Source organism: Festucalex cinctus, chromosome 8, assembly GCF_051991245.1.
Source record: "Festucalex cinctus isolate MCC-2025b chromosome 8, RoL_Fcin_1.0, whole genome shotgun sequence".
NCBI lineage: Eukaryota > Metazoa > Chordata > Actinopteri > Syngnathiformes > Syngnathidae > Festucalex > Festucalex cinctus.
In genome coordinates this window covers 6,003,593-6,018,443 of record NC_135418.1, presented here as the reverse complement: position 1 = coordinate 6,018,443, position 14,851 = coordinate 6,003,593, and the positions used below count along the sequence as shown (strand labels likewise).

At 44.5% G+C, this 14,851-nt stretch overlaps 1 protein-coding gene across 6 annotated transcripts in view; it reads left to right on the top strand.

Annotated features, from left to right (window-relative positions):
- The first annotated feature begins 8,943 nt into the window (after window positions 1–8,943).
- The window catches only part of LOC144024588 (band 4.1-like protein 1), a 92,390-nt gene continuing 86,482 nt past the window's right edge, over window positions 8,944–14,851 (top strand). For 2 of the 6 annotated variants that reach the window (XM_077531043.1, XM_077531044.1), the window contains exons 1-2: window positions 8,945–9,329; window positions 9,472–9,609. The gene's annotated coding sequence lies outside the window, so the exon portion shown is untranslated. Of the gene's footprint in view, window positions 9,330–9,471; window positions 9,610–14,851 lie in introns of all 6 variants that reach the window. The other 4 variants (XM_077531045.1, XM_077531042.1, XM_077531046.1 and 1 more) reach the window with 3 other exon arrangements.

The following is a 14,851-nucleotide window of genomic DNA, read 5'->3' as shown; positions in this document are numbered from 1 at the left end:
TTCACCAGCTTGTGACAAAGTTGACATTGATGGTGGTGACGTCTTCGAGGGCTGACATATTGCCGAGGTCCGTAGCAACGGGCTGTTCAGTGGTCATGTTATGGACGATGAGTGCCAAGAAAAGGGGTCACCTGGTTCAGGATGTCGCAGCGTGTTTCCTGTGCAGCTGCGAGGGACTTGCTTTGCCTTCTGCATTCATTCAGAAGTTCTAACATGCATGGCGGAACATAACAGTCTACGTTGCCACTGGCTGACCTCTGATAACGTGTAAATCCTTAACTACAAAGCGCATAAAGAAAGTACTTAAAAGCTTGATTTTTTGAGAGAAATGAATAGTCTGTTCTTCTGGAGACTGAAATTTGGATTTTCTTTTGAAAAGCAAAAGTGCTCATATCATGGTGATATGTTATCTTTTTTAAATATTACATCATTGCATATTTACAAAAAAAAACCCAAAACAAACTATGACGTTGTTAGGAAGGTGATTTTTTATTTATTTTTTTAATAAGGAAAGGGAGATGACACACCATGTTGTAGCCACAGTGCACTCCACCACCAGAGGAAAGTTCATGTGATGATGGAACAAATGGAAAGAAGGAAATCGCCCTGTCCGGCTCAGCAGCAGGCAAGGACAAAAAGGTGAAAGCGTCAGACGGGGAAGGGACAGGATGCTGCTGATGTCCTTTCAAAGGCACTGGGAATCAGGAGCTGGTCTTAGTTAACCATTCCAATACACATCAAACATTATCACATCATCAGTAGGATAATTGTGAGCGTTTTGACTGAACCTCAGCTGAATGCTAACAATGTGAGATTGTTTTTGTGTTAGGAACACCTGAAAAGGTGAAGTAAAAAAAAAAAGAAAAAAAGAATCTGAAATATGTTGTATGTGGCGTTCTGATTGTTACGTTAGTGAAATACGAATTAAGCAGCTGAATCAACCCGTTTTTATCTCTCTCCTGGGGTGGCCATTTTGCCACTTGCTGTCAACTGAAAATGACATTACAGTTCCTGAGGGCTCAGGTCACAACCAATCACAGCTCACCTGTTTTGTGAGTTTGGCCATGTGACATTTGCAAGATGAGCTGTGACTGGTCGTTACCTCAGCACTGAGCAACTAATTAATGTCATTTTCAGTTGACAGCAAGTGGCAAAATGGCCGCCCCCTGACAAGGATAAAAACAGGTGGATTTTGTGCTTTAGTAATATTTCACAAATGCAATATTAATCAGAATAGTATATTTATTTAGATAGTGGGGCTAAATAGAACAAATTACTGTAAAGAAAATGTTTGGCTTGACTTCCACTTTAATATGTGATAAACTATTTAGCCTATTGAGCAAGAGATTTTCAACATTACAAAATGAATGAGGGAGATACAGTCTGGGCCACACTGGATGGACTTAATGTTATTTTGCTAGGATTGTATTTTTTTCCCTCATCTTTTTCTTATCTGTCTCTGATTGGAATAAATCTTGAGGTGAATATGTATGTATTTGTTTTCCTGACAAATCTTGATTAATTTGAACAATTAATGTTTACAATAGAATCACATTTGGTGGTAGCAACTAACTAAGAATTTTCTAATTGCATGACCTTTCATGTGTATTTTGTCTATACAGTAATTTTGACTACATGTCTGGAGGAGGTTGAGGGAGATGGACCCATTACATTTGTTGACTGATGGATATATTGATTCATTAGCTCCTTGGTCCAATGACAAGAGGAAAGCAGTCCAATCCTTCGCCAGTCATTAAGTTTATGATCATAGTGATGATGGCTATACCTGTTCATTGCTGTTCAGGACAAGTGACCGATGACTCACAAGGTGAGGCTACTTGCATCAGGAAAGTTGAGGTAAAAGACAAACACAAGACATTTTATTCTTGGTCTGACTGCAATAAATCAAGGGTCATCAATTACAGCGGTGGTGTAACATGAATTTCAGAATAAGTATTATCAGTGGCGGCACGGTGAATGAGTGGTTAGCAAGTCCGCCTCCCAGTACTGAGGACTCGAGTTTGAGTCTAGGCTCCGGCACTTCCTGGGTGGAGTTTGCATGGGTACTCCGGTCTCCTCCCACACTCCAAAGGCATGCATGGCAGGTTAATTGGGCGCTCCGAATTCTCCCTAGGTGTGCTTGTGAGTGTGGATGGTTGTTCGTCTCTGTGTGCCCTGCGATTGGCTGGCAACCAGTTCAGGGTGTACCCAAAGCCAGCTGAGATAGGCTCCCTTCTTCCATTAAATCCACTTCGGTGCACGGCATTCATAGCAAACCTCGAGGTGCACTTGTTAAGGTTGCGCTGTACAGAATGAAGGCACCGGAGCGCAGACTAACTTGTATGAGCCAACAACGCTGATTGGCCAGCGCCATCAAGACTTGGGCATTGACAACTGTGGTTGGCTAATACAGCTATCACTCAAACACCATCCATCCATCCATCCATCCATTTTCTTGACCGCTTATTCCTCACAAGGGTCGCGGGGGCTGCTGGCGCCTATCTCAGCTGGCTCTGGGCAGTAGGCAGGGGACACCCTGGACTGGTTGCCAACCAATCGCAGGGCACACAGAGACGAACAACCATCCACACTCACACGCACACCTAGGGACAATTCGGAGCGCCCAATTAACCTGCCATGCATGTCTTTGGAATGTGGGAGGAGACCGGAGTACCCGGAGAAGACCCACGCGGGCACGGGGAGAACATGCAAACTCCACCCAGGAAGGTCCGAGCCTGGACTCGAACCGGAGACCTCAGAACTGGGAAGCGGACGTGCTAACCACTCGACTACCGTGCCGCCCACTCAAACACCAAAGGCGGAAAAAAGAAAAATGATCTAAAACCACACTGTTTTGCTATTAGGTTATTGCACTTGATCAAACCTCGATGTCAATTAGATTTAGATTTATCATGCAGCCCTAATATAGATCCATCCATCCATTTTCTTAACTGCTTGCTCCTCACAAGGGTCGCGGGGGGTGCTGGAGCCTATCCCAGCTGGCTTCAGGCAATAGGCGGGGGACACCCTAAACTGGTTGCCAGCCAATCGCAGGGCACACACAGAGACGAATGACAATTCAATACAATAAAATATTTTAGTAATAAGTTTTCATACTCTTAACATAAAAGTGGAAAAAATGTTATAATAGGGGCGGCACGGTGAATGACTGGTTAGCACGTCGCCTCCCAGTTCTGAGGACTCGGGTTCGAGTCTAGGCTTCGGCCATTCCTGGGTGGAGTTTGCATGTTCTCCCCGTGCCTGCGTGGGTCTTCTCCGGGTACTCCGGTCTCCTCCCACATTCCACAGACATGCATGGCAGGTTAATTGGGCGCTCCGAATTGTCCCTAGGTGTGGTTGTGAGTGTGGATGGTTGTTCGTCTCTGTGTGCTCTCCGATTGGCTGGCAACCAGTCCAGGGTGTCCCCCGCCTACTGCCCAGAGCCAGCTGAGATAGGCGCCAGCACACCCCGCGACCCTTGTGAGGAATAAGCGGTCAAGAAAATGAATGAGTGAATGAATGTTATAATAGAATTATGGCTGCATCTTTTAGTCATTGATAAAATATTTTAAATAATATTTCATAAAATTGAGTTAAAATTATAAAGTTTTACTGTAAAAATGAGTAATATTGATTTGTGTTGAGGTAATATTTCTGCCACTAGGTGGCGTAATTGCATTTGCAAGACGTTGGTTACAGCTCAGTGCATTTTTCTTTTCATATTAAAGCTATCAAATCTTTAACATGAAGTAACTTGAAGTAACTTGACCGCATGTCTCCACAAATATATGCATATTGTTACATTTATTACTCCTAAATTTTGACGTGGATGTGTGTGCTGTTTGGCGACTGGAATTTCCCCAGTACAGGCTCTCTAAGGAACTGTCATTAATGGTTCATTAAAAAAATAAAAAAATAAAAAATAGTGGCCTTAAAATTAACAAACTAATTTTGACACCCATTATATTTCAGATCGTATCACGGATTTGCCTCACGGATTGGATCGCTTCTCAGATCAGCAAAAAAAAAAAAAAAAAAAAAAAAAAAAAAAAACAAGAAAAATAGTACTTTGTCTTCATTTATTTTGTAACACGCAATTGAAATGAAATAAAAACCAAATCAATTCAAAATGTCTACTATATAGCTGTTAAGGATTTAGTGTTTTATTTTGTAAACCGCTTTTTCCCATTAAGTGAAAAAAATCAATTCAAAATGTCTAATATAGCCATTTAGAAACACAACTTTTAGTGCAACATGAGGCAGAAACATTATTTTTCACATGGTTCATGTGTAAAATAGGTATTAATGGCTTAAAGTTGTGTTACTATAATCTATACGGCAAAGTTTGACATTTTGAGTTGTTCTTAACTGCTTTCTCCTCACAAGGGTCACGGGGGTGGGGTGCTGGAGCCTATCACAGCCGGCTTCGGGCAGTAGGCGGGGTGCACCCTGAACTGGTTGCCAGCCAATCGCAGGGCACACAGAGACGAACAACCATCCACACACACAAGCACACCTAGGGACAATTCGGAGCGCCCAATTAACCTGCACCGGAGTACCCGGAGAAGACCCACGCAGGCACGGGGAGAACATGCAAACTCCAACCAGGAAGGCCGGAGCCTGGACTCGAACCCGAGTCCTCAGTACTGGGAGGCGGACGTGCTAACCAGTCATCCACCTGTTGTGTGCTGAAGGGTTGGATCCCAGAATGCAGACACAAATAAGATTTGAACTTTTTCATGTCGAGAGGCAGAAACCCAGAGACGCAGTACACAGGACAGGTGGACAATAAACCAAACCACACACAATTCTCAGACTGCACCCACAGACAGTGAATCATAAAGGACTAAAGAACGACATCACCTAAAGGATTAAAGGTTCACAACACGAACATCACGTTTTCTAAACAGGCACTTGTTACATCAGTACTTAAAAAGACACATAACAGGTCATGAACTCTGGCGCATGCGACCCAGGCTGTGACACCACCGTGCCACCCATGTGTATGTGTGTGTGTGTGTGTGTGTATACATATATATACATATATATATATATATATATATATATATATATATATATATATATGAAAGGAGAGAGAGAGAGAGAGAGAGAGAGAGAGAGAGAGAGAGAGAGAGATTTTGTCATTTCACTCACCATGGGAGCTGGTTACATTACAGTGTGTGCATATCAACCTGCGTCAGTCCTGAATATTTCCACTTTAATTTTATACCTACACAGCGGTATAAAATAATAATTAAATGTGATTTAATATTGAAATTAATAATAAAAATACCACAACATTCTTTAGCTCACGCCCTTGTGGCCACGCGACTGATATATATACATATATATATATATATATATATATATATATATATATATATATATATATATATATATATATATATATATATATATATATATATATATATTGTAGCGAGTAGTGACGGGAGTCGGAGGCGGAGTGTTGAAGTCCAGAGCCAAAGACTGGCGTTTTATTGACATCATCAACAACTCACTCTGCGCGAGGCTCACAGACCTACTAACATCTCGTCCTTTTATCCTTTCATCCTTTCATCCCAACAAACTCCCCCTTCGTCCCAACATTCTGTGGGTGAATTATGTTCCAATCACTACACAAGCCCCCCCAGAATTCACCCACAATCAAACTCCGGATGACGGGGCGGCAAAACTGCCCGACCCCTGCGGTTACAGGACCCAGGGAGCGAGGGCGGGAGGGACACCGCAGAAACACCAGAACAGTCCCGCGCACCAACTGGCGGGGATGCAGGAACAACTGGAAGGGACCCCACACGGTCCACAAGGCGCAGCCCAAGGGGGCAGCCGCGGCGGGGGGCGCGGGGCACGTCCAAGGGTCCGGCCAGGTCAACATGAGCCGGTTTAACATGCAACCCGGTGTCCCGAAGCGACTGGGTGTCACGGTCGGAAGCGTGGTCGACCGCCATCCGGGAAAAGTCGAGGCCCAGCTGTACCGTGTTGACGGCTGCCCTGGACAGACAATCCGCGACCACGTTGTCCTTGCCAGTGATATGTCGGATGTCCGTGGTGTATTCAGATATGAACGACAACTGGCGCTGTTGCCGCGCAGACCACGGCTCGGACAACTTCGACATGGAGAAGGTGAGCGGCTTGTGATCGACGAAGACCGTGAACTCACGGCCCTCCAGGATGAAGCGGAAGTGGCGGATCGCCAGCCAGACAGCAAGGAGCTCCCTGTCGAACGTGCTGTACTTGCGCTCCCGAGGGACCAACCGGCGGCTGAAAAAGGCGAGTGGCTGCTACGCACCTTCGACGCGCTGCTCCAAAACAGCCCCAACGGCAAAATCAGATGCGTCAGTAGTGAGGGCGATCGGGGCATCCGGGCGCGGGTGGGCCAACAAGGCCGCTTGGGACAGCGCGGCTTTCGTCTCTTCAAAAGCCTTGACTCTCACATCGGTCCAGTCGACCGCACGGTTAGGAGCCACACCCTTAAGTGCGTCGTAAAGCGGGTGCATCACATGGGTAGCGTGGCGGATGAACCTGTGGTAAAAAGTCGCCATCCCGAGGAACTCGCTGAGACCCTGGGCCGTCTGGGGTCGAGGAAAAGCGGCAACAGCTTCCACTTTTGCCGGGAGCGGGGTGGCGCCGTCCTCGTTGATGAGGTGGCCAAGGAATTGGATGGAGGGCACACCAAAGACACATTTAGCTCGGTTAATAATCAGTCCAGCCTGGCTGAGCTTGGAGAAAAGCTGCCGGAGGTGTGAAAGGTGTTCTCCGATGGAGGAGCTGGCCACCAGGATGTCATCCAAGTAGACGAAGAGGAACGGCATGTCCCGGAGAACAGAGTCCATGAGACGCTGAAAAGACTGGGCCGCGTTTTTAAGGCCGAATGGCATCCTGAGAAACTCGAACAGTCCGAAAGGTGTTATCACAGCAGTCTTAGGTACATCGGCGGGGTGTACCGGAACTTGGTGATAGCCCCGTACCAAGTCCACCTTGGAAAACACCTTCGCACCTGCCAGGTGGGCAGAGAAGTCCTGTATGTGCGGGACCGGATAGCGATCGTGCGTCGTGGCATCATTGAGGCGGCGATAGTCTCCACACGGTCGCCAGCCGCCGTCCGACTTCGGAACCATGTGGAGAGGCGAGGCCCACGGGCTGTCCGAACGACGAATTATGCCAAGGCGTTCCATGTTGGCGAATTCGGACTTAGCTGTGGCCAATCTATCAGGGTTGAGGCGTCGGGCCTTAGCGTGAACCGGCGGACCCACGGTCTCGATGTGGTGCTCGACCCCATGCTTGGTAGAAGTGGCTGCAAATGTAGGCGTGGTCAGGCTGGGGAATTCTCCAAGAAGCCGCGTGAACACACCGTCATCTGAGAGCGGGCTGGCAAGGCCCTCAAACGTCTCCACATCACACCCACAAGCAACAGTGGAAAACGTCACAGCGTCCAACAGGCGGCCATTTTTAACATCCACCAGTAGACTGTGGGCACACAAAAAGTCCGCGCCAAGAAGGGGAAAAGAAATGTCCGCAGTGACAAAGTCCCAAGTGAACCGGCGCTCCCCAAAACATACATCCACTGTCTTAGTGCCGTAGGTCCGGATCGGTGCATCGTTGGCCGCTGACAGGTGCGGGCCGTGAGTGCCCCCGGCAGCATCTTCAGCCGAGGCAGGCAACACGCTTCTGCGGGCGCCGGAGTCACAAAGGAATTTGAGTCTGGAGAAGGTGTCCATGATAAACAGCAGCCGGCACTCTGCGCCCCCACTCACAGCTGCAACTGAGTGGAGGCGTTGCCGTTTCCCGACGCAACAAAGGAGCAAGGGGCGCGGCACCTCTTCGCCTTGGTTCCAAAACGTGCGTGAAAATAGCATAAGCCAGGGGCTGATCGGCCATCCACGGCAGCGCGTACCTTATGAGGTGCCGTTGCGGCCGCCGGGACTGGGAAGGCGCGTGCAGAGGCCAAGAACTCGTGGTTGTGACGCTGGGTGGCCAGGAAAAAACGGTCAGCTTGCTCCGCCAGAGCACGTGGCTCAGAGATGGTAGTGTTCGCTAGCGCTGTCTGGACATGAGGAGGCATGTGGCGCAGAAACAGTTCAATAAATAAAAAGTTCGGCTCCTCCGTGCCAAGCAGGTACAGCATTTTTTCCATTACCTCGGATGGCTTACTGTCCCCTAGGCCCTGGATGGCGAAAAGGCGGCGAGCCCTTTCCGGCCGTGACAGCTCGAAGGTCTTAAGGAGGTACGCTTTGAGCCCCGCGTACATATCCCGTGCCGGGGGAGAGGTGATAAAACTCACAGCTCTGGCCGCCGTGGAGCTCCCGAGCGCGGCCACGACGTGGTAGTAGCGCGTGGAATCGTCCGTAATTCCCCGGATGGCAAACTGAGCTTCAGCTTGTACAAACCACGTCGCCGCGGCCGACTCCCAAAACTCCGGTAACTTGAGATCAGCGGAGTTCGCCATGTCGCTCAATTCGATCAAATTCTCAGCCTCGGAAACGTCAACGAGGCGGATGTCGGGGTCACCAATGTAGCGAGTAGTGACGGGAGTCAGAGGCGGAGTGTTGAAGTCCAGAACCAAAGACTGGCGTTTTATTGACATCATCAACAACTCACTCTGCGCGAGGCTCACAGACCTACTAACATTTCGTCCTTTTATCCTTTCATCCTTTCATCCCAACAAACTCCCCCTTCATCGCAACGTTCTGGGGGTGAATTATGTTCCAATCACTACAATATATATATATATATATATATATATATATATATATATATATATATATATATATATATATATATATATATATATATATATATATACACACACACACAGACACCCCCCCCCCACACACACACACACCCACACCCACACACGCACGCACTTTTTGTTGTCAAACTCACAAACACAAGCCACAGTCGACACTGCCGACAGCGCCACCTGTCCATGGCCAACAATCCCCCGAAATCCCAGAATTTCTGCAAACCGCCTGCAACTGGTATCTGCACATTTGTGCTCTTGACAGGTTGGCTCATTTTTCCCCCCAGCGCAAAAGGTGACTGCTGTTGCAGTGGCTTTTGTGCTGCTAAATCCAATCACTTGTCAATGGTCAGGCGAAGGTTGTGATGTTTGACTTGGTGATGCAATCAAAGGGGAAGGTTCTGACGACATAGCGCGAAATGACAGCAGCCCCTCTGATCGAACGTGGACCTTTTAAAATATTCCATTTAAAAACAAGGTGCGAATTTAAAATAAAACATCGGAATAGCTATTTAAATGTGCGCATGAATTTGACACACATCATGGATTGATGGAGCACCTTGATCGAAATGTGAGTTTACTTGCTGGACGTACATTTCTTGAAAAAAAAAAAAAAAAAATGCAGTCTGCTCCAAAGTCAGAAATTAAATGCATGCGTCGTTTTCCCTCGTCCCTCCCTCTTTTTCTCTCCTCCTCCGCTCTCTTGTCATTAGGCTTTTCACCGGCAAAACATGCGCGCACGCACGCTCCCCTTCTTTCCTTTCGTCATAGCAGAGGAATAAACGCCGAGGAGTGACTTAAGCCGTGTGCGACATTCACCTCGCTCTCCTCCTGGATGTCGTTCTAACAAGGTATGTTGAATTATGTTTTACGTGCATTTCGTCATAAAATCTGTCTTGTCTATGTTAGATGGTTTTCCGAAACGATGTATTCTTATTTACGCATTCATATCAAACAATTGTGATGCTATGCTGTGCGTGTGCTTTTGCTGCTATGGCACAGTACAGGAAAAAAGGCTCCAGTGCTTTTGTATATTATCTAATAACGTGCGTGGACTTTGGCTTGGCTTGTTTACCGACCTCTACTGGAGGAGGAATGCCATCGTGGGAATGATGGTGCTTATTCAGTGGCAAGAATGCGCGATTTGGAAGGTCTTTGTGAGCCCACGCGGCCCCGATTTGTGTTGACATCATCATGCGGGCTGTCGGAATCTTGCAGGGTCCACTCTGCTCTCTGTGAGGGCAGCGTTCGCTCTTGGCTTTGCATCGTCATGACCAAGTTGCGTGCATGTTCTCCGATCAGCTGTTTCAGTGTGTGCCGAAGCCTGTCAAACACACCCACTTGTAATTACACACACCCACATGAACACGCACACTCACGCACTGCTGGGACATGTAAGCACCATGGTGTGGAGAAATTGCATTTGCTGTGTTTGCCTACATGCTCAGGCTTGACTTATGGGTGACGGCCAACTGCTCTTTTTTGTTGTGCAAAATATCTCTCTCCGTACATATGCTTCTTAGAGGTTTACATGAGCGTGTGCATACTTGCCAACTTTTTGGGCTGTGAAAAACAGGGCAATTTATTGTCATCGGCGTATGGACCCAGTTTCTTTGGCCGGGAGCGTTTGACCGAAATTCAGCCCGAAATATTTGTCGTTCGTCGCTGTGGGAAGGGAGTACGCACAGAAGTTGGCAACATGGGCCGTTTAATATTTTCTGCTTGGGCCGACCAGCCACCTGCCCAAGAATGCACTGGCTGTTCAGGAAACTCACAAAATTCCTGATCACCTGGTCATCTCATTATCCACCTCTGCCATGTATGAACCTATGTTTGCAAATAGGGCTGGGTCTAAAATATCGATATATCGATTCATTCATTTTGTTACTCCCGTAAATTAATGTGCCAAATAGGGCCCGACCGATTAATCGGCCGACAGTTATAATCGGCCAATTGTCAGCCTTCAAACATAGGCCAAAACAATCGGCCAATTGAGCTAAATGGCCGATTATTTTCCCCTTAAAACGTCATCAAAGAAAGTCAAAGTTTCTGACACTGTGAAAGTACTCTGAATGCACCATTTTGCTTGCGTAGCATTAGCAACTAGCAAGTGCGTAGTGTACGTTATTCTGTTGTCCTTTAAGCTGTTTAATGACACCACAGTTGGAGTTAACTGTAAAACTAAATACACAACGTCAAGAATGACATCCGCTGTATATTTAAATACAAAACACGCTTTGTTTTTAAAACATCGCTAGCCTAGTGCTACCACGTATGGAAGCCTAAAAGTGTCAAAATTCAATAAATAAAAGGCCTTTTTGAAATAACTTTTCTCTTGATAAATAACAGGCTATTATGTAATATGGCCATTAAATTTTAAAATGAGGTGTTAGTATTATGAAAAGTGTTGTGCTATTCTTTAATATGTAACAAATATTTTATTTTGATTAAATATTTCATAATGATTATTTTAACAACGTCATACTTTTTAAAAATAATGAGATTTAATTTATTTTCAAGGTTTTATAAGAAAATAAATTGTTTTATAAAGTCAGTTTTTATTTCATAATGTCATTTTCCACAATGGTCGTCTTTTACATAATGGCGTTTTACGGCCGAATGTCTTGGTCTGTCAATCAAATGACATGAGGCAGAGCCAGTTACGTGATTGGCTGAGTCCCTTATACAGACATGAGCAGCAACACTTGCAGTATCGATTCACGCGTGGAGAGTTTAGCGCCTGATGAGGAGCCACGGCGGTCACAGGCTTGCTAAAGCATGGATACGGGAGATAAGTCACTTTCAGAAGTACTCCAAGAAGTAGCAAATCGTTTAGAATCGGATCATAACGTAAAGGCCTTGTTAAACTTCTGCGTCATGCTACGGGGTAGGCGTCACGGCGATCTCCGCTCACACAGGTGGTCCCACCCACTGACTTTGATTGACAGGCCAAGACATTCGGCTGTAAAACGCCAGTATGTAAAAGAAGACCATTGTGGAAAAGGACATTATGAAATAAAAACTGAATTTGTAAAACGTTTTATTATCTTATAAAACCATGAAAATAAATTAAATGTCATTATTTTTAAAAAGTATGACGTTGTTAAAATAATCATGATGAAATATTTAATCAAAATAAAATATTTGTTACATATTAAAGAATAGCATAAAACTTTTCATAATAATACTAACACCTCATTTTAAAATTTAATGGCCATATTACATAATTGCCTGTTATTTATCAAAAGAATAGTTATTTCAAAAAGGCCTTTTTATTTATTGAATTTTGACACTTTTGGGCTTCCATAACCACGAAGTTAGCAAATGCTAATGGAAAGTTTGCATCAACTTCGGGAATGTTTTTCCTTCAAATAACGAATCGAATCGGGCCTTTCTGAATCAAATCAAATCGATTTTGGAAATCTGAATTGATACCCAGCTCTCTTTGCAGATGTCTTGTTTTAATGAAATACTAAAGCTCATCAGTCTGCTTTCGTGTAGGACTATAGAAACCAGAGAATAATTATTATTGAGAGGCTGAAATAATTTTGATCATCGAGTAGTTGCCGAGTAACCAAATCATTTTGGTACATTGAAATAACCCATTACATTTTGTTGCATGGCTTACATTTTTAAAAACTGCCATTGATATGAACCCCTCAAACGTTCTGCGTTGGCACAGGTCTCTGCTCTACTGAGTACGTTCGTTACATGATGAATTTCATTGCCCAATTGCCCAAACACACAGCAGACACACCCCTACACGATGTGTGTTGTATGCTGCATCAGCTTTGCCTCGTCAGTGTGCATTTCACTCATGCATCCAACAGCCAAAAAAGCTGGCACCAGCATCTTTTCTCGATGCTCTTCAGCATCTCAATGTGTTCCATGAATGAACGCAGCAGGAAGGATCAACATAACTCTCACTAGTAATTCACGATAGATTTTTCACTGTATTATGTGCAAGACTACTCTATTTTATGCATGCATTTGAATACACAAAACACTTAATTTGATATTCAAATGATGAAATACTGCATATTAGATTTCTTTTTTTTGCATGTACAGTACATGCACATACAGCAGAACCTTGTTATCAAATTTTCTTGTTATATAATGTTCATATTGCACTTATACTATAATTGAAGATGCACAAAGTATTTATCAAGCTTGGATGTAAAGTTATCCCAGACAGAGTATTTTTGAGTGCATCACATAAGTTTAGGGTTTTCTAGACATATGCGATGCACTCAAACAGCCTTCAGTTATAATTAAAAGCATTGTTTTCATTTCAGTTACCGGTAGTTTCACTCAAGTTTGGAATTCTGACATTGCATAAGGATTTTATACCGTGGATAGACGGATTAGAGTCACGGATCAGATCGTTTTTCGGATCAGAAAAAAAAGAAAAGCTCAATAAAACTTTGTCTTCATTTGCTTTTGCCCATTACAAAAAAAAAAAAAAAAAATCAACAAAAAATTTGGGCGTTTAGGATTTAGGAATACAACTTTATGCACAATATGAGGTAGGATACATTCTTATTTTATACATGGTCCAAATAACAAGGTATTCATGGCTTAAAGTTGTGTTTCAAAAATCTAAACCACCATATTTGACATTTCTTTTTTTAATGGGCAGACATGTTTTATAAAAGAATCGATGACAAAGTTCTATTTATCTTTTTTTTTATTAATAATGCTAAAGACCTCAAAGTGCAATTTAATGCACATTTTCTTCATTTAAACATGGAGACTGGCGAGTGAGCTACAAAGTAGCCTAGGTCCCGAATAAATGAAAAAGAAGTCAAGAAAGCAAGCCAAGTAACAGCTCTCAGTTGTTCATTGGAGCTCTCTAGAAACATAGCCTAACTCATATGATTGACAATGATATGCCCCGCTTGGCCATCATTGGCTGCAGGTGATCATACATTGCTTGGCCAATGGGGTATATGCCATGGAAGAGGCGGGACTTCCGACTTCCGTGATTTTGCACATGAGTTTGGTTCCGGTCCAGATTGCGAACGCGCAACCGAGGGGCACAAAGTCGGAAGCACAAGTTTTGATTTTTTAATTTTTTAAATTTATTAATTTTTTATTTTTTATTTTATTTTGACGCAAGCCACACGTCGCAAAACGAACCGAAACCAAAGCTCATGTGCAAAAACAGTCCCGCCTCTTCCGTGGCATATACCCTATTTGTGCTGTGGGAATTTGGTCGACTTGTGATTGTTGTGATGGTTCGTCGTGTGATTTCTTTATTCTTGAAACCCCTTCATACTAAATATGTCAAGAACTAAAAGAAAGTGGTCATATGAATATGTGCAATATGAATTCACATGTAGAACTAAACACATGGGGGCATATTCACTAAGAATGCGCTGCGTCCGGTAATAGCACAAAATATTGCACCATAACTGCACCCGCAGTCTGCGCCAAGTTACCCACCTATTCACTAGGGATATTGCTCTAATCATATACCGGCGCAAACACGCCCACAAAACTGACAGCTTGGAGCAAATTTGCACCTGATTGACCACACATGGCAATGGATTTGCGGCAAGAACATGGTTGTTATAGTAACAGCTGCGAGAAAGATGACATTATCAGAAAGCGAGGTTGGACCGAGAGTAAGCGTTTAGAGCGCCATTAAGCTGTACAAAGCAGCGAGGACCACAACGACGTCATTCATTCATAAAGTACAAATTACTGGTGCGATCGTTTTTAAAAAAAATATATTTTCAGATGTTGGCGTGGGCGTACAGTATATATCTGGCACTTAAGAATGATCGTAAAATGCCTCCCCGCCATTGCCGATCAGCCCGGGTTACGTTATGTGTCATAAACTAACACGGAAATACTTCTCCCTCTCTCTCTTTCTCTCCTCTCTGCGTGATCAGCCGCGCATGTTGTGCGGCAAATGGCATGCACTGCCGGAGATTGAGGTTCGTCAGGTTAATACATGCTTTCCAAAAACGTTATTTGCGTCACGCAAACGTGGTGTGGTTATTTGCGCTGGCGTTAGTGAATTAGATGCTGTATATCACTGAATCTCATTTGCATTGGGGTGAGCATATTTTTGTCAAATGCATGCAA